This window comes from Papio anubis, chromosome 3 (assembly GCF_008728515.1).
Source record: "Papio anubis isolate 15944 chromosome 3, Panubis1.0, whole genome shotgun sequence".
Classification (NCBI taxonomy): Eukaryota; Metazoa; Chordata; class Mammalia; order Primates; family Cercopithecidae; genus Papio; species Papio anubis.
This window is the reverse complement of record NC_044978.1, coordinates 97,855,816-97,875,650: the sequence shown is the minus strand read 5'-3', so window position 1 is coordinate 97,875,650 and position 19,835 is coordinate 97,855,816. Positions and strand designations below refer to the sequence as shown.

Genomic DNA, 19,835 nt, shown 5'->3' with positions numbered 1-19,835 from the left:
CCAGCTAGGATGTGTGGGTTCACTCTGTGATGTTTACACAGCAACAAAATCATATAACAACACATTTCTCAGAACATATTCCCATCACGAAGAAATGCATGACTATATTAATTTTCTCTGTCATGTGTATGTGATAAATCTTTTATATTTAACTATGCTATTAAAAACTTCTCTTTTCAAAGGAATTTCAGAAAATTGCAGAATGCAAGAGATTTTTTTTTTGTCTACAAAATGGAGCTAATGAAGCTTCCTACTGCATAATATGTTGTGAAAATTAAATGAGATTATATATGTAAACTTCTAAGCATAGTAAATATGTTGACTCTTTCTAAAATCATTTTTATTATATTTTCTGATCAGAGATCATTATTTCTCTCTCCCTAATTCTATTTAGGGCACCTGGAAGAGAAGGTGTCTGGATTTTTTTCCAATGAGTACATATTACTTTTATGTTTAACAATTTAATATGCAAGAATAATAACTTTTTGTGTTTTAAAAAAGGAAACAGCTCATTATAAAGTAAGCAATGAAGAAAAGTAAAAAGAATTTTTAGTAATAACCCCAAATGATTAGTATAGATGAATATTTGACATCTTTCTAAGTAGATATATAGATTACAATGTTTTCAGTTTCAAAAATATATGTAAAATCCAAATAGAATTGCTTTAGCACATAGAAATGTGTTGATTTTTGTAATTGACATCCAGAGACAGAGTGATCTTCAGGGTTGGCCTCATCCAGCTTCTAGTCATTGTGTATGGGGCAAAAGTCTTCACTTGCAAAATGTCTGTAGCAGCTCCATGTTTTGCACCTTCAAACAGACAAGTCCAGAGGGAGAGAGGGAGTTTCCTATGGTGAGCTTCTCTTAAAAGCTTGGAAGCTCCTTCTTCAGAAGTCTCCACCAATCCTTCCTTCATGTTTCACTAACCTGAGCTGGGTCACAAGCCCATTCCAGATTCTACTGCAGGAATATGCCACACCCTGGTTGGTTTCGACCTGAGTTCCCTGGGATAAGGGATTATCTTCAGCCCAATCATTCCACCCTGGCCCTGGAGCTGGGTTCACAGTCCCCTGAAGTACTTAGGTTGCCTCTCAGAGAGATGGAAATCTGTATGAAAATCCAGTTACTATTTAGAAAGGTGAGGAGAGGAAAGAGAAATGTATACTGCATTAGTCCATTCTCACCCTGCTGTGAAGAAATACCCAAGACTGGGTAATTTATAAAGAAAAGAAGTTTAATTAACTCACAGTTCTGCATGACTGGGGAGGCCTCAGAAAACTTCCAATCATAGCGGAAGGTGCCTCTTCACAGGGCAACAGGAAAGAGAATGAGTGCCAAGTGAAGGGCGAAGCCTCTTATAAAACCGTCAGATATTTTGAGAACTCACTCACTATCATGGGAATAGCATGGGGGAAATCACCCCCGTGATTCAAGTATCTCCACCTGATCCCTCCCTTGACATATGGAGATTTTAAAATTTAAGGTGGGATTTGGGTGGGGACACAGAACCAAGCCATGTCATATGCTAAAGAGAGATTGAAAGAGAAACAGACATAGATAGGCAAAAATATTTTTACACAAATATGAGCATATTATGCACACTGTTCAAAAAACTAATGGATTTAATGTTACTTGAATTGAACATTAGAAAAGTAAAACTAACATAAAACAGAAAAATTGCTGCCCTTTCGTTAAATATCCTTTACCACAGGAGATACTATTTGCTCAAAATTCCTCCTTGGGGAAATAAGGTTAAGAAAAGATACTATGAAAAATGTTAAAAAGTTGGAGTCTTTTTTTTAGCAACATGTTTCAGTTTTAGACAATATCGAATGACTCACACATCGGAAAGATGAGTAAATCTTTAGACTTGTACTTCCTCCCATCTCCCCACCCCTCACTTCCCAATTTTGGCTCTAATATTATTTTTACGTTATCACTGTTTATAATATTCACATTCTGTTGTGGAAACATTAATCTCATAATTGTTTAATACCATCAGTTCCATGTTCAAATGAATTATGTGTTCCTAATAAGTCTTTTTTATCCCAGACTATATCTTTCCAAATATTTTATTTCTATTTATCTCTAAATCGACTGTTTCATCACTGAACAATTCCTCTCAAGCAGGACTCATGAGTGTGTGTTCCCTGAGTGCTGCTTTGGGCCAGAATATTTATCTGTGACTTTTCTACTTAAACTCATTCTGGATGGGTGAAATATTTTTGAGTCACACTTTCCCTTGGAAATCCTAGGTGGTGCTTTATTATATCTTGGCATGCAATATTGATAATTAGTGTCAAAGGCAACCCTAACTGGCTTCCTTTACTTTTTATGTCCTATGCCAAAATACTTTTTTAAAAAAGTCCTTGAAGTTTGATAAGTTAATGGGGATATGTCTCAGTGCTGATCATTTAGTATTTGTTTTTCTTGGGTCATGGTGTGCTCTTTCAATCTGCAGATTCGTTTCTGCATTTGTCAGAGCAAATTTTTTTGTTTTATAGCTTTGAATATTTTATCTGTCCTATTTGGAGATTCTTTACAACCAGGCTTAACAACTAGGCTCAAATTGCTATGTGCTTTTCACTTGCAATCACTACCTTTATCTTAAGCATTTTTTTCTGTCTGTAAGCTTATTTTGAGCTGTGTCTATTTAGTTTTTTTTTTTTTGACGATTTTTAATCTATTTATCTGTTCTATAATAATGTCATTTTGAATGAAAGCACTTGGACACAGAGGGGAACATCACACACCCGGGCCTGTCAGGGGGTAGGGTGCTGGGGGAGGGATAGCATTAGGAGAAATACCTAATGTAGATGATGAGTTGATGGGTGCAGCAAACCAACATGGCACATGTATACCTATGTATCAAACCTGCACGTTGTGCACATGCACCCTAGAATTAAAGTATAATTTTAAAAAAATAAAAATAATGTTGTTTTGGTCTTTAATTTGTTTCTATAGGACAGCAGAAAATCACTTTTCCAGGTCATTCTCTTGTTTCATTTCCTCTTTGGGACCCACCATGTTGAATTCATATTCTTATTAACCTGTTCTATAACCTAAAGCATTTAGGGAAAACAATATGCTCTGCTAATTGGTTTTTTTTTCTGATTTATAGCTTTTGATTCGATTTTTCAATATTTTGGTAACTCAAGGCTTCCAAAGTGAGCACAGAGTTAGAAACTACTTTTCTAAAATCTATTTCCTTTCTTTGTCTTCCCCTTTTTGAAGTCTATGACATTAGGTTGCTGCCATTTCCTTGTGTTCTTGCTGTTGCTGTTTTTTTGTGTCTGTTTTTGTTGTTGTTGTTGTTGATTTTTATTATTTTTATTCATATTTTAGATGTTGGAGGAGGATAGTCTATTTTGCCTCTATTCTGCCATCCTTCTTCAGAAGTCTATATTGTTTATATTTATTTTCATTTGTTTAAGCCAGGAAGAAGTGACCTCCATTTTTTAAAAAAAGAATCAATGAGATCATGTATGTAAAGTTCATTAAAAACTTTAAAATACTATGCAAACATTATTTTTAAAAGATAAAATCATAGAATTTTTAAGACTGGACTAAAGCTAGGGACTTGTGTTTTAACCCCATACTCAACTCAGAAATCCACTGCAGCATTCCTGATAGTGGCTTCTGCTGCTCTGTGTGATGGGGAACTTGCTCCTTGGCAGAGCATATCATTTAGTAAATGTGCAGCTCTTGCAGTTCGTAATTATCTATTGTAAGGCCAAATGTGCTTTCTGGAACTTTCTGGAACTTTGGCCATAATTTCTAGCTCAGCCCGACTTAGTAGGTGATACAATGGTCACATTCAAAGTTGTCACGATGTAGAGACACTGGCATCCTGAAGAGAAAAAATAAAAACTAAAATATTCAGTGTGTTTGTATAGGAACCATACAGATCACAATAATTTGTGTGAACTGTTTTCTATTTGTACCCAAAGACATGCGCAGAAAAAAAAAAAAAAATGTTTTTAACGGTGAAAACGTCTGATTAACTTTGTAGCAAGTTTTTCTCTGATTTTAACTGTCACAAAATCCTTACTTAAAGCTCATAGATAGCTGCTCCTAGAAATGTTGGCACCCGTTCAAAAAATTAAATGGAGTGTTGCTGATATCTGGTCATGATCACCTTTCTCTGCCACTCAAGCTGCTGAATAAGCACTTGTTGAGGGAGAAACACATTTCCCAGTGTTCAAACCACTTCTCAGGAGGAAGCAGCCCAAGGACCACTTCCTAGTCTGCACACTAGTCTGCACACTGGAGGACCACACAATCCAGTTAGAAATAGTGTTTGCACAAATAACTGTTCCTGTAGCCAAACGTTTTAAAAATACTTTAAACAAATCTTTTCAAGATTTCTAATTCTAGCCTGTATCAGAAATGTATTAAAATTCTGCAGACCTTTTTCCATTTTGTATCAACTCAAGTTTCCCTTGAAAATGTTTAGGAATTTCTGATAATCTTTTGCTCTCCTTTTGAGAGTGAATTTTCTGGCATCAGAAGTTTCTAAGGCAATTGCATGGCACTTCAATACTGACCACTTAGCAATTAGGTAAGAGGCAGTTAATGGAAGCATAAGGGGAGCATGGAGATCCAAGGACCCCTGACTCTCTCCTAGTCTCACTTTCACCTCCATTGAAGGCCAAGTGCTTTGCACATTCTTCTCACAGCCTCCATAATAAACAGTGACATTTCTGTGCTTATGGAAGCCCGTAATACCCTTCGGTGGGGTTTCATTTTTAGATCAACACACACAAACTTTAAGTCATCCTCATCGAATTCTATAATTCAAAAAGCCTTTCCTTTCTCCCTCCCTTCCTTCCTTCCTTCCTTCCTTCCTTCCTTCCTTCCTTCCTTCCTTCCTTCTTTCCTTCCTTCCTTCCTTCTTTCCTTCCTCCCTTCCTTTTTTTTTTTATTTTTTTTTGACAGGGACTGGCTCTGTCATCCAGGCTGGAGAGCAGTGTCGCAATCACAGCTCACTGAAGCCTCAGCCTACCAGGCTCAGGTGATCCTACCACCTCAGCCTCCCGAGTAGCTGGGATTACAGATACACGCCACAATATTAGGCTCTTTTGTTAATTTTGTAGAGACAGAGTCTCTCTATGTTGCCGAGGCGGATCTTGAACTCCTGGGCTTAAGCGATCCTCCCTCCTTGGCCTCCCAAAGTGCTGGGATTACAGGTGTGAGTGACTGCGCCCAGCCCAAAGAGTCTTTGTTAGAATCTTAATTTTTATTTTTCCTCCTGAGGACTGGGTCAGTATTCTCTTTAGTTACCTCAGCTTTTTCCTCATCCTCTTTCCCTTTTTCACTTCTGGGAAGGGGCGAGTTTATCCTGATGGGCTTTTGTGCCCCCACCCCGACCTTGTGTATGCATCTATTCTCTAGCCCAGTTCCTTTCCCTGAAATAAACAAAGGCGAAGATTTATCAGAGCACAACTCAGGCCCGGCCCTTTGCAGACGTTACCTCGTCTACTCTTTTCCATGACTCCCTGAGATAGGTTACATCATCACCCCGATTTCACATACTGGGAAAAGAAGAGTTAAGTGGCTAGCCCAAGGATACCCAACTAGGAAGCAGAAGAAACCAAATTTAAATCTAGATAGTCTGATTCTAGAGCATGTACTCTTAAGCCCCACACAATGCTGCAGGAGCCATTACACCGTGTGCATATGATTGTACTGGGTACCTTCACACAAACCACATTATCAGCAGGCTTTGCTGTGAAACTCACCCAAATGGTCACCTCCAACACACATCCTGTGAGCACTTCTCAAGGTGCTACTCTAGGTGATAAAAGTGGCAGAGGAAGCTCTCTGTGGGTGGCACATGGTGCTGGCATAGTCTTACATGGGGTCTCACAGGCCTAATGGAATTTCCATTTGGGGCAATGTGGTGGATTGCATTACATGAAACCCTCCTGCTATGAAACACCTGGAAAAGCAGTATAAACTAGAACTGGCGTCCCTTTAAATGTCCCAACTGAGCTCAAAAGAAAGAAAAGAAAATCCCAGGGGCCAAAAATGAAATGGAAACTAAAACCAGAGAATAACCTGCACACTGAAGCTGGGGCCACCTGGGGGTATTTGATGATCTCACAAACCAAGGAGTTTGGGATTTGATGGTTAGTCTGGGACAGAAGGAAAAATTGATATTCCACGTAAAGTTGCTACCCTTAGTGAAAGAGGAAAAGCGGGGAAAGGCCTCCTTCCCCTAAAAGACCAAAGGAAATGACAGAGAAACTTGCATTCCTTGGAGTGAGCTCTGAGTGGGGAAAATTTTTGAAACTCCAGGCCTGCCTTTACAAGCTTTGGGGTTCAAAGTTGTACTCCCTCTGTGGTACAGGAGACCTCTGGGTGTTAAATTAGTGTAGAAACAGTTTTTAGACGTTCCTAAAATTCCTGTCAAAAGCAGCACCAGAGAGATGCCCTCAAACTTGGAGACCCGGGATTCCCATGGTTTAAATGCCATGTAAGATGAATTCACAATCCAAGATTTTTTAAAACCCCAAACACATGAGCCAATGCCAGCAGACCTATCAATAGAAGATATAAACCCTCCCCAGACTCAGCTTTGGCTAGGGACTATAAAATAAGAACGTTTAAGGTGATTAAGGTAAGAAAGAAATAATGAGAGACAAAGAAGCCATAGAAAAGACTAAGCATATTGTACTAAATAGAACTTTGAGAATAAACAATGTAGTAATTAAGATTAAAAATCCAAGGGCAGCTGGAGAGAGAATCAGTAAAGCCATTAATCCAGTTCTGTCTGGTGCCTGAGACATATGGAAATGAGGAAAATTCCAGAAGGCAGCACGGAGAAACAATAAGAAGCTCCCAGGAAAGCAATCTTGGGTCTTCTACCAGAAAAAAAAAAAATTGACAAGAAGAGTTCTTTGTGCGCTGGAGCTGCGATGTCAGTAAACATTTTCTAGAAAGGGCCAGATAATAATAATTTTCAGCTTGGTATCTATACATCTCTGTCTCTGCCACAGAGTCTTCTTTGCATTTTTTATAACCCTTTAAAAATGTAAATATTTTCCTTCGCTCACAGGCTGTACACAAACAGGCTTTGGGTGTGATTTGGCCTGAGGGCATGGGCATTTTCTACTGCGTGAGGATAATCTGTCTGAGAAGGAAACCATTCAAAGGAGGTCCTGCCAGGAGGAGGAAGAGGAGAACACAGATTCCCAATGATGTGATTTGAGTGCCTGGACCCACTAGATACAAAAACCTAACCCAGGAATTTTTAAGTTTGTGAACCAATAAATGTTCTTTTTTCAAAAGTCAGTGTGCCCTAGTTTTATGTTACGTATAAACAAAAGAACAACTGGCAAATGTAGCAATGTGCTTGAATCTCTAAATCCTTTCTGTGTGATAGTCTGCCTGTTTTAATATCATCTAAATTGCAATTGCTATTGTTCAGGAATTACTAAAACAGTTAAACCCAGATTAATGCAATATTTTTTACAATCAGTTGTTCTCTGAAGTGGAAAAATAGAAGAAAGAAAAACAATATTTTTGTGTGTGTCAGGCATTGCACTGACTGTCTTAGATGTTGTCCCACTGAACAGACACAACTCCTTTGTGAAATATGCATTAACTCCCTTTTATAGGTAAGAAAACTTGATTGTGAGAAGTAAAGTAACTGGTCTAAGGCCACACTTAGAGTTCAGTCGTTGTGGCAGAGATCTTACGGCTTAGAAAGCCAATTATCTGCTATCTCACCCTTTACAGAAAACGTTTGCTGCCCCTGCTCTGGACAGAAGGAGATATTACTATTATCTTAGCTGCTGGCTGAGATCGTTCTCAAGAGGGAAACTGTGCTTGGGAAAATACTTTGCTAAGTGTTTGGGTTGGAGATCCGTGAAAATTCCAGTATCTGGAGCAGCTCTAGTAGGAAGGAAAAGATGTACCATTTTACATGAGAAAATAAGAGGAATATTGGGTATTGGCTCCTCTCAAAAAAAAAAAAGGGGGGGGTGGGAGGAGGAGGACGGAGGGAGGGGGCAAGCAAGGAGGCTGGAAGAAAAAGAATTGGAGAGAAAGAGGCTGGAAAATTTTCAGGAAGTAGGAATGTAATATTAGGGCAACAGGATTGCAGAAAAATCTAGTACCAGGTTTTAAGCTATTTGATTTGTGGTATATCATGCTTCCTGGGATCCCCTGGTCTTTGGTAAAATGGCTTGTTTGTGTAGCTGGTTTTGGGATGAAGGGAGAGTCAAAGAGAAGTTATGTGGGGGCCCAATGTCAGAGCTGAATGGAAAGAAGTAGCTCTAAGACACAGAGAATAGATTTTGACAAAGTTAGGACATGAGAATAGAATTAACCATAAGACCATAAACCATAAGAACTTCCCCCAGAATTTGGAGAGCCCTTGCAAAGTGCTTTAGGTTTCCCTAATCACTGTAATTTCAATCCAAATCAATCTTCCGTAGGGTTTAAGGACCAGGAGACCTTAGGTAATAGCAGAGTCAGCCACTTGCTCGACAGGGATTGAATAAGACGTTCTCCCTGTGTCTGGGAGCTCATACCCTGTGGGAAAACAGACCTCAGAACAAATGTGTAATAATTGCTCTGACAGAAAGATGAACAATTAAAGCACAAAGGACAAAATGGTCGACTCTGCCTAGGGTGTCAGGGAGGACTTCTCGTAGGAAGTGATGTTTGAGCCAGGCTTTGAAGGATGAGAAGGAGGTAATCACTCAGACAGGAGAAGGGAGAATCTTCCCGCCAGAGGGAAGAGGAGGTGCACAAAGGTGAAGCCAGAAAGAGGGTGTCAGGAAACAGAAGGCTCCCTGCAAGACGAGAATGAGAAAGGCAGAGGAGGGAGCGTCGAGAAGTGGATCAGGCTCCTAAGGTTGCACACTTTCTTTTTTCTTCCATAAAGCGTATTTACACGAGGAAGGCAATCAGTGAAATTTGCTTTCAGATTGGTTATCACATCTATTATTTAAAAAGAATTGGGGTTTGATGGGGTGGCTCTTTTTCTTTCTTTTTGCTGTTTGGAGCATTTACTCTTTGGTGGTCTTACAGCTGCTCTTCTTACTGTGAACATGTCTTGACTGAACATCATGATATGCACTAAGGAGTCAGGGAGGTTTAACTGATTGTACTGCCAAGGGAAGCAATACTGCCACGGGAAGCAACAGCATGTGTTAAGAAAAGCACAGCCTTGAGTTTAAATGCTGTTTCTGCCACTTCTTAGTGAAGCACAATTTATTTAAACATTCTGAGCCTCAGTTTCCTTCTCAATAAGAAAGATAGAGACCAGGTGCAGTGGTTCACATGTTTAATCCCAGCACTTTGGGAGGCCGAGATGGAAGGATCACTTCAGCCCAGGAGTTCAAGACCAGCCTGAGCAACATAAGGAAGCCCCAGCGCTACAAAAAATTTAAAAATGAGCCAGGAGTGGTCGTGCATGCCTGTGGTCCCAGCTACTTGGGAGGCTGAGGTGGGAGGATCATTTAAGCCTCAGAGGTTGAGGCTGCAGTGAGCTGTGATCATGCCACTGCACTCCATCCTGGGTGACAGAGTGAGATCCTGTCTCAGAAAGAAAAAAGAAACAAAAAAGGTAGATAATAGTATCTATGTGGCAGAATTGTGGTGAGGAGTAAACGACATGAGAGCCCAGTGGCTGTTACCTAATAGGTGTTCAGTAAATATGAGTTCCCTATTTTCCAGTTAGATGAGATTCTTTTTGTACCTGACTTTTTAATGATTGTTTCGAGTTGCGATGTTCAATATGATTGATAGCCACTAGCCATGTGCTGCTATTGAGCATTTGAAATGTGCCTCATCTGAATTAGGTTGTGCCATATGTGTAAAATATATACCAGGTTTCAAAGACGTAGGATGAACTGAAGAATGTTAAGTATTCCATTAATAAACTTTTATATTAATTGCCCATTGACATGGTAATATTTTGGATATATTGGGTTAAATAAAATATGTTCTTAAAATAATCTTACTTGTTTCTTTTTCATTTTTTAATATGGCTACTAGAAAATTTAAAATTAATTTGTGGGTTGTATTATATTGCTATTGGACAATTGCTGGTTATAGAGGAAAGATGGAATGAAATTCCAAGGCCTCTCTGAAGCCCAGGTGACCAATAAAATATTTCAATTTTTTCAACTTTGTTATAAGATCTAGTTGCCTAAAATTCAATGGAATTTTGAAAATAGGATGAGACACTTAGTCACTGGAAATTAGGTTAAATTGACTTTGATGGGAAAAAAATGCAGTTGTCAAAATTTACTTTCATTGCATTTTCACCACCAACTGAGTACCTTGTCCTCTAATGTTACACGTAAGTGTGAAGGTTAAGAGCTGTCTTTCTAACTCACCTCTGCTGGCCGGAATCCTGAAGCCACATGCTACACTGCTTTGTCTCTCCTGGATTGCACAGTGAAATTGTTTTCTCTTTATGTACGACAGAGTCTTCACTTCTTGAACTCCTCATCCTTCTCAGAAACCACACAGAGGTGTCCCTGGACTGCAAAGAAGTTTCTTTCAAATACTTTAAACCAGTAGGAGACCTCAAATTTGACATTAAATACACATATGTGCATGTGCACGTGCACACCCACACGCGCATGCACACACGCAGAAACCCAGCACAGGGTGAGGCGGTGCAGGGGGCAGTGGCAGGGTATGGTCTCCCTTAAAAAATTCCAGTGAACTCACTAGCTTTGAGATACAGAAAAAAGCTGAAGCATTTCTTCACACACCATGGTTTCTTTTCCTTGACATCATCTGTAAGCCAGTTTGCTGGGGAAGGAGGTGGGTGACTGGAGCTCCCAGTAAGCACTTGTGTAAATGGAGGCAGAGAGGCAAAAGAGAGTGCAGCCAATGTTCATTACAACACCACATCATTGGCACAGTTTCTGCTTCCTTCTCTTCCAATTCCCAACTCTCTCACCTGGGTTCCAACCCTAGCACTCCTCGCAAATGGATGCCTCTCCCTAAGTATGAGCTCCAGGCTGCTAAATCCAATAAATATTTTTAGCCACATCACAGGAATAACCCTTAACATCTGCCTCTCCCGATCCAGCATTGACCACAGCTATGGTGTACCATAGCCATGGGCACTGTCCCCTTTCCTCTCCTCCTTACCCACACCCTGCAGCAGGCTTCCTCCTGCCTGGCCTAGCAGCCTTCGGAAATGGCTCATTCAGAGGCTCTCAAGGCATACACAATGCCACATCATAGATATTGTTCAGTTCTCATCTTTACTAACCTCTCAGCAATACACCACTCCTCCCATCTTGAAACACTCTCTTCTTTGACTGTCCAATGCCATTTGATATGGTTTGGCTGTGTCCCCACTCAAATCTCATCTTGAATTTTAACTCCCACAATTCCAACATGTCATAGGAGAAACTTGGTGGGAGGTGATTGAATCATGTGGGCGGGTTTTTCCTGGGCTCTTCTCATGATAGTGAATGAGTCTCACAAGAGCGGATGGTTTCTAAAACAGGAGTTTTTCTGCACAAACTCTCCTCTCTTGTCTGCTGCTATGTGAGACACCTTCTGCCATGATAGTGAGGTCTCCCCAGCCACATGGAACTGTAAGTCCAATAAACCTCTTTCTTTTGTAAATTGCCCAGTCTCGGGGTATGTCTTTATCAGCAGTGTGAGAATGGGCTAAGACACCATCCTTATGTGGTTTCTCCTAGGGCTTTGCACCTTCCCTTTCTATGTCCTTTGCAGGCTCAATTTCTACCTTCTGACTATGAAATGTTAGATTTCCAAGACTTGGTCACAAGCTCCTTCTCTTCATCTGTTCTAATACTTTCTCCCTCGACACTCAGGAATTATTATTACCAGGGTTATCAATAAATATCCAGGGCTTCGACATCTGATAATGCTGGTAGCTTTATCTCAACTTGCATTTCTCAAAGACCTTCAAAGTAAACTCGAACAAACCTAAACTCTGAAGCCTGGTTTCTCCTTAAGTGTTTTATCATTCAGGGGATGATAGTTCATCTCTTGCATAAACCAGCAATCAAAGAGTTCCTTTGAAATCTCCCTTTCCTCCACCTTTACCACCTCATCCATTATATCATCAAGTCCCAATGACCTCATGTGCCAATAATCTCTCAGATCCAGGGAGTTCTTTTCATCCTCCCTGCCAACCCCCAGGCCAAAAGTACCATCATTTCCTGCTTGGACTGCCTCAGTAGCCCTTTGTCTTCTTTTTCTCTCACTTCCCTCCAAATATAGCCACCAGAGTAAGGTTGGATTTTACTTCCCAGACCTGTCGAGTCTTCCCTAACCTAGTTCTCTTCTAAAATGTGAAAGACGTAGGCCACCAGGGATGTGGGTTGGAACGTCCATGACTGCTAAAAGCACTAAGACTTTGCAAGAGTTCATAGAAGGAGAAAGTTACTCCCAGCAAGTAGGTCAGGGCAGACTTCACTGAGGAGGGTTGTTGAACTCTGGGTGGTTTGTACCTGCCATGTGAATGTTAAGAGGGTCATTTTAGGCCAGGTGTGGTCCTCATGCCTATAACTCCAGCCCTGTGGGAAGACAAGGTGGGAGGATTGCTTGAGGCCAGGAGCCTGAGACCAGACTGGGCAACAAAGAAAGACCCCTGTCTCTACAAAAAAATTAAAAAATAGCAGGTATGGTGGCACACGCCTGTAGTCCCAGCAACTTGGGAGGGTTAGTGTGGAGAGCCACTGCACTCCAGCCTGGGGTGATAGAGCAAAACCCTGTATCTTAAAAACAAAACAAAACAAAACACCCCATCATTTTAGGGAGTGAGAACAACAGGAACAAAGGCAGGGAGGTAACAAAAGAGAGGTATTGGTTCACAGTTTCTTTTAACAATTAATTATGGAGCATTTGTTATGAGTGAGACACTGTCACAGGTGCTGGGAATATATTGACTAAAAAAACAGACATGGGTCTCATAGAACTTACAGTTGAGAGGTGCTGTGTGGGGAGTGTGTTGGATCCCAGAGAACATGAAGGGAATCGTGGGACGTTTTGCTGGAGAAGTAAGTGAAGACCAGATCAAGGAAGGGACTTAAACAGATAATAGGAGTTTTCGATTTTATAAAGTCGAGACTTATAAAGTCAATGCCTTGAGGGGACAGGTGGAAAATGTAAATTAGGGGAGTGGCCTGGGTGTGAGGTAAGAGGAAGAGTGGGGATTTGGGCAAACTAGAAATCTCCAGCCCTATCCAAGGAGTGAGTGATTATTCAGCCGCAGCTAATTATCGCCATTCTGAAATGTGGATCCAGAACTTCTGCTATTGAAAGAAAGAAATGCAAGCATGGAAGCTTTTAGAGCGACTTTTGGTTTGTTAAATTTTGATAATTAGTTTGATTCTTTTTTTTTTTTCAAAATGCCATGAAAGTATCAAACTATGAATTTGGGTTGGATTCAGCTTGCAGGACAGCAGTTTATGAGCTCTGCTTGATACAAATGGGAGCCGTTGAAGGCTCCTTGTCTTAGTCCATCTGGCTGCTATAACAAAATACCTTATACTGAGTGGCTTATAAATAACATAAACTTATTGCTCAAAGTTCTGGAGGCTGAGGAGTCCAAGATCAAGGTGCTAGCAGATTTAGTGTCTGGTCAGGGCCTGTTCCTTATAGAGAGTGCCTTCTATGTGTCCTCATGTGGCAGAAGGAGCAAACAAGCTCCCTCAGTTTTATTTCATAAGGCAATAATCCCATTCATGAGGACTCTAACTTCATGACTTAATGATTTCCCCAAAAGCCCCACCTCATAATACTATCTCATTGGGGATTAGGTGTCAAAGTATAAATTTTTCAGGGACACACATATTCAAACCACAGCACATTATGTGGAAAATGTGTTGAAGATGAAAACTCTTTAGGCAGAAAGCCCATTGGAAGTGGCCTAGGAGAGAATGAGAGTCTGGTTTAGATACTAGGCAAGAAGAAAGGAGATGGGCCTCTTCCAACAAACATTTTCCTTTTCTTTTTTCTTTCTTTCTTTCTTTCTTTTTTTTTTTTTTTTTTGAGACAAAATCTCGCTCTGTCATCCAGGCTGGAGTGCAGTGGCAGCATCTCAGCTCACTGCAACTTCTGCCGTCTAGGTTCAAGCCATTCTCCTGCCTCAGCCTCTCAAGTAGCTGAGATGACAGGCACGCGCCACAACGCCTGGCTAATTTTTGTATTTTTAGTAGAGGCAGCGTTTCGCCATGTTGGCCAGCCTGGTCTCGAACTCCTGACCTCAGGTAATCCGCAGTGGCCTCTCACAGCGCTGGGATTGCAGGTGTGAGCCATCGCACCCGGCCTCCTCTTTTTTCTTAGTAACTGAACTGCAATGTACCAGGCTGGAAAAGAAAACTACATTTGCCAGCCTTTCTTGTAGCTAGGTTTGGCCATGTAAATAAATAATTCTGTCCAATGTGATGGCAAAAGATTGTAGGATGGGGCTTCAGGAAAAGTTTTTAAAGCAGATATGCCTTTTTGTTCTTCCATCCTTCTGTTTTTGTCATTCTGAGATGCGGATACAATGGCTGAAACTTCAGCAATTATCTTAAGTCAAAAGTCTAAGATAATTTTTTAAAAAGTAAGATGGAGGAACTAGGGGTCTCTAAGGTGCATAGGGCACCATCTCAGCCCTGAGTGACCTGCCTGCCTCAGGATTTCTACTTGAAAGAAAAAATTGGTTTTATATGTTTAGTCTGATATATTCTGACTTTTCTGTTACATGCAGTCAAACCCAACCCTCACTAAGAAAGCAACTAATTAAATGCAGAGAGCAGGAAGGTAATAGGAGCCCAGGTTTGGGTATACAATATTGGAAAGACAGGCATAGCAAGAATCTAGACGCACATCAGCAGGAGCAAGAATGCAGACGCCGAGGACCTATTGAGTGTTCACCACATCCCAAGTGCTATTCTAAGGGCTTTGTATGTGTTAACTCATTGAAATCTACCAACCAGTCTATGAAATACTAGTCTATAACCATTTTACAGATGGGAAAACTAAGGCACAGGGAGACTAAGTGACTTAATCAGATCTCCAGCTAGCAAGTGGTAGAACCATGTGTCATCCAACTGCTCTGTCCCAGAGCTGGTACTTATCACTTCCACCCTATGCTGCCTTTATGCGCTGTCTGTCCCCACCTACCACACTTCCACTCTCTCTCTCACTTCTGGCCTCTAGCCACAATGCTTCCTTCTGCCCTGAAAATGCAAAGGCTCTTCCTGCCTCAAGGCCTTTGTCCTAATGAATTCTCTGTCTAGAAGGCTCTTCCTCCAGATTGTTATGTGGTTTGCTCCTTCTCCTAATTCTGGCCTTAACTATCGCCTCCTCAAACAGACCTCTGACTCAGCAGCTGGGGGACTCTTGCAATGCATGTTTCTTGTGCAGAATTATAACCTGTGTTCACATTCTCAGACGTCTATGGTTATGTTTCCACATTTAAGCTAAACAGAATGCTCTATTTAAAGAAACAAAAATAAAAACCTGGAACTGTCGGTGCCAGAGAGTCATCCATGTCCTCAAGAAATTATCTGACAAGTGGGGAGGCACAGGAGAAGAACCACGTGTACAATGCAGGATCAGCGCTCTTCAGGAGGTCCTGGAGTGAGATGCACAGCAAGGGCAGACACTTCAGCACAGGCCACTACAAACAGCTGAGGGTGGAAGTATCAGAGACTATTAGTTGTCCCCAGTTTATTTTATCTACTGTTTCCTTGAGAATAGGATCCCCAATTTGTTGTTGGACAAATGGTTGACAAAAACAATAACTACATTTCCCAATTTCTTTTGCAACAGATGTGTCCATGTGACCAAGTTACATGGAAACAAAATGGGAGTTCCTAAGTGGAACTTCTTGGATGCCATCAAAAAAGGGAAGGGCATGACTTTCTTTGATCCTCCCTTTGTTCCATGGGTTAACATGGGGATTCGAGAGCTCAATCTCCAGCAGCCACCCCGGCCAATGACATAGAAGCAACATGGCGAAGGAAGTGGAAAAATAATCTAGAAAGAACTTGGATTCTGAATGTCTGAATGATACCACCCATATGTAAAGAAAAAGAATCAGCTTTCTAATAGTTTATACCACTGGTATTTTCATTTTTCTGTCACTTGTAACCAAATCTAATCCTGATCCAGAGAATGTAATGTAATAAATGATCCTGGAAAGATAAAACCAAATCAGTGAAGTCATTATAAGGAATATTAGGAAACTTGAACTTCATCTTGAAGTAATGAAAAGAGGGTGAACATTTTTTAGTAGCGAATGAACAGGATTCGTTACACTTTTTTTTTTTTTTTTTTTGAAAAATCACTGTTGGGAATGAAAGCATTCTTGGGAAGTGAACTGGAGGGGGCAAGACTGGAGGCAGGGATGCCAGTTAGGAGGCTGCTATAAGTAGCACTGCAAAATGGCACACTCTGAACTGCAGTCATGGATGCAGAGCTAAAGAAGGTGGATTGCAGGGAAATCAAAGGAGTGGAATCTCTAGAACTTGATTTATCCATGTGCCAGCTGAGAAAACGGGAGCATTGGAATAACTTTCAGGTTTCTGATTTGGGCAGCTGCATCACTCATGAGTGAAAGGCATTAGGAGGAGCAGTTTACTAGGCTTCCAAAAAAAGACCTCCTCTAAGAATAGGGAAACTAAACAGTAGAAGATTTTAGAAATAGGATATTAACCCAGTTTCCAACTGCAAGTCCATCTGTCAGGTTTTTGGTGTAGTCAAAAGCAAGAACCAAACAGATCTTATTCAAAGTTTAGACAAACCATGCCCTTGCTTGACCTTGGGCCCAATTATTTAACCACCTAGACCATCAGTTTCTTCATCTTTAAAGTGGACACAATCACACTAAAATCACTGGGCTTTATGGAAAATAATGAAATTCCAAGCTGAGCGCAAGGACATAGTAAATGGACAATATGTGTAGCTGTTGTTATTTACTGCCTGTTAAGTATTCAGGTCATCTATATGGGAGCATTTTCTCTTCTCCTGCTTAGTCTCTCAAAGATTCTTAGCACAGAGCACAGCATTCTCAACTAAGTCCCACTGGAAAGTACATTCTCCATAAAAACAAAGGGAATTAAAGAGCCCAGTGTGTGCAAGCTAGCCCAAGGAGAACTTACTCAAATTGACTTTCACTTTGATTCTCTGCCTGCCCTGAGATCTCCCTCGCTACTCCTTCTGGGTATCCACTCCACCTAGCAGCTCCAGCAAAAAATTTTAAAAATAAAATGCTCTTGATCAATATCTTGATAAATTTCTTAAAGTCTTAATGTGGTGGACAAATAATTCTTTTTTTATAAGCCTTTTTTTTCTTTGAAAGAATCTCAGTTGACATGATTGAACCAAAAGAAAATCGGCATGACATATATAATATTAAGCAGTTACAAATCTGGAAGAGATTCAAAACCCAGACAGAAGGCTTTGATTTTTTTAAGCACATTTAATCATGTTTTAAAGCAAAATGAAAAACCACAAATCTGTTTAGACATTCCAAACATGAATAAATAACATTTTTATCAAAATCTTGTAAACGTACTCACAACAAAAGAAATTGTTCCTAAGCAGCGCTGACAAGTCTGTCTAAAATGTGAATCTGAAAACACTGCGTTTTTAAAATTATGCTTTGGAAGCATTGAATACGCTCAATGAAATTCCAGAATTAATCCACTCCAGTTTTGCAATAGGCACTGACTCATCTACATCTCCTTCCCTCTTCCCTTTTAGCAAAGCTACCCTAACACACACACACACACACACACACATACACACACACACCCCTTCAGTTAGAACCAATGGGTATGATACATCAAAACAGTCACAGTTAATCCAATAGACACTTTTTTCTGTTTCCTGCCTCTGTTTTTTTCACGTTAAATGGAGGAAAACATCTCAGTTATCACCTGGAACATCTCCCAGATGAACCAAGATGCAGAGAAGCTCTGATTTAGGAACAATAGGCTGGCTCTTCATGCTCATAATCCATACTGTTTAGCAGTCTCTTGTAGAATGCCAAGAGAACTGCATGTTACTGATCCCCACAAATGCCAAAATTGCAATGGGTTGACATTTACTGTGCAGTAATATAACAAATGATTTACCTAGAAAGAGACACAGTCTTCCAGTGAGATGACAGTTAATCCTTCTTCCAGGCTTGGAGAGGTAGAGAGATTCCAGGAAACAAATTAGCTTTAAAAAGTCTCCGGTTTTAGCTGAATCATACATAGTTCTTTTTAAAATATAACTTTCTAAAAGATATAATTCACATACATAAAACACATTCTTTAAAAGTGTACAATTCAGTGGTTTTTAGTATATTCACAAATTTGTACAACCATCACTGTTATCTATTTCCAGAACATTTTAATCACTCCTAAAAGAAACACCATACCCACTAGCAGTCACTCCCCATTCCCCTCCAACCCTCCAGCCTTGGGTAATTGCTAATCTCTTTCTGTCCCTAGAGATTTGCCTACTCTTGACATTCATATATAAGGGATTATACAACATGTGGCCTTTTGTGTCTGGCTTCTTTCACTTAACAATGTTTTTAAGATTGTAGATGGGAGTTTCTGCTGATATGTTGAATTTCTCTTCTGACAGCACTAACAGTTATCATATTTGGAGTGCTTCTCAATGCTAAAGTGCTTTGCATGCATAATCTCACTTCATCCTCACAACAGTAAAATGAGACATACACAATTATATCCATTTTACAGATGGGGAATTGATGTTTATAGAGAAGTCAAGTAACTCATCCAAGGCCAAACAGCTAGTAAGTGATTGAGGAAGAATTTCAATCCAGGCCTGTTTGACTCCAAAGCTTGTGATGTTAACCTCCAGGATCCACTGCCAGAATTCTTAGAGATGAGTTCCGATTTTGTTGCCCTTTCCAGGGTCTTCTTTTAAACAGGAAAAAGTGTATTCCTACGATGCTTGAGAGTTAAGGCAATTCCCCAGGGGCTGGACTCATATGCAATGGGTCAGTGAAATGCAGCATGGCCACGTGTGCAAGCTGAGGAGCAGGGAGTGGCAGCTAGAAATGTAAGGCCTCAAGAATCCCAAGATTTCTAAGGAGAATGACCCCAGAGCTATAGCACTCAGCATACCGGATGGGCAAATAGAAAGTGTGGGGTGTCTGGCTAACACTTGGAATGCCACCGACATCCCTGCCTTGGTCACTCATTGATGCGCTAATACATCAGATTATTCATATAATAATTAATAAATCATTTATTCACAAAAACTGGTCTTGACAAACATTGGAGGAATATAAGAGCCATGTTGCTCATCACCATACCCCCACAGCAAGGTTCAATCCTAAGAATCTGGGCATGGGATTCCATGTGTTTCCAAAAACTCTTTGAGGAGTGACAAAACATTAAAGCAGAGATTCATTAAAAGCTATTGATTTTTATGTTTCTCCAGATGAAATGACTTAAATTGCAGCTAAGATGCACAGTTCCATCTTTAATCTCAGCCAACCACTTCTTTTACTGCCTACCCTGAAATTTCAAGAAGCCACATGGTCAAGGAGAAATCAGCTTCACTTCTCCTGATTTCCATTCTCCCAATCCCTTGAGGCCCTTATCTCCACAAACTTCGACGTGGTTAGAAGTGGAATGCATGGATTGTGAAGAAGCAAAACAGAGCATCTGAGTAATTCTTCCTTAAAACACTGGACTCTGGATGCATTTTGGATGCAGGTGCAGAGGAAATGGTCTTTAAATGATGACAAATTTTTAGGCACATGGTTAAAATGAAGCCAACCAACGTCAAATGCTCAGATCTTCATCCCATTGTGATTTTCAACTTGAGTTGAATCCTTCAAAGGGGAAAAAAGAGCATC

At 40.4% G+C, this 19,835-nt stretch overlaps 1 long non-coding RNA gene across 1 annotated transcript; it reads right to left on the bottom strand.

Moving 5' to 3' along the window:
• Positions 1-416: 416 nt before the first annotated feature.
• LOC103884456 lies at positions 417-12,597 on the bottom strand. Its single transcript, XR_004182574.1, has 2 exons — positions 10,357-12,597; positions 417-3,851 (listed from the first exon to the last, which is right to left on the bottom strand). It is a non-coding gene; the product is annotated as an uncharacterized LOC103884456 (long non-coding RNA).
• Positions 12,598-19,835: the final 7,238 nt, after the last annotated feature.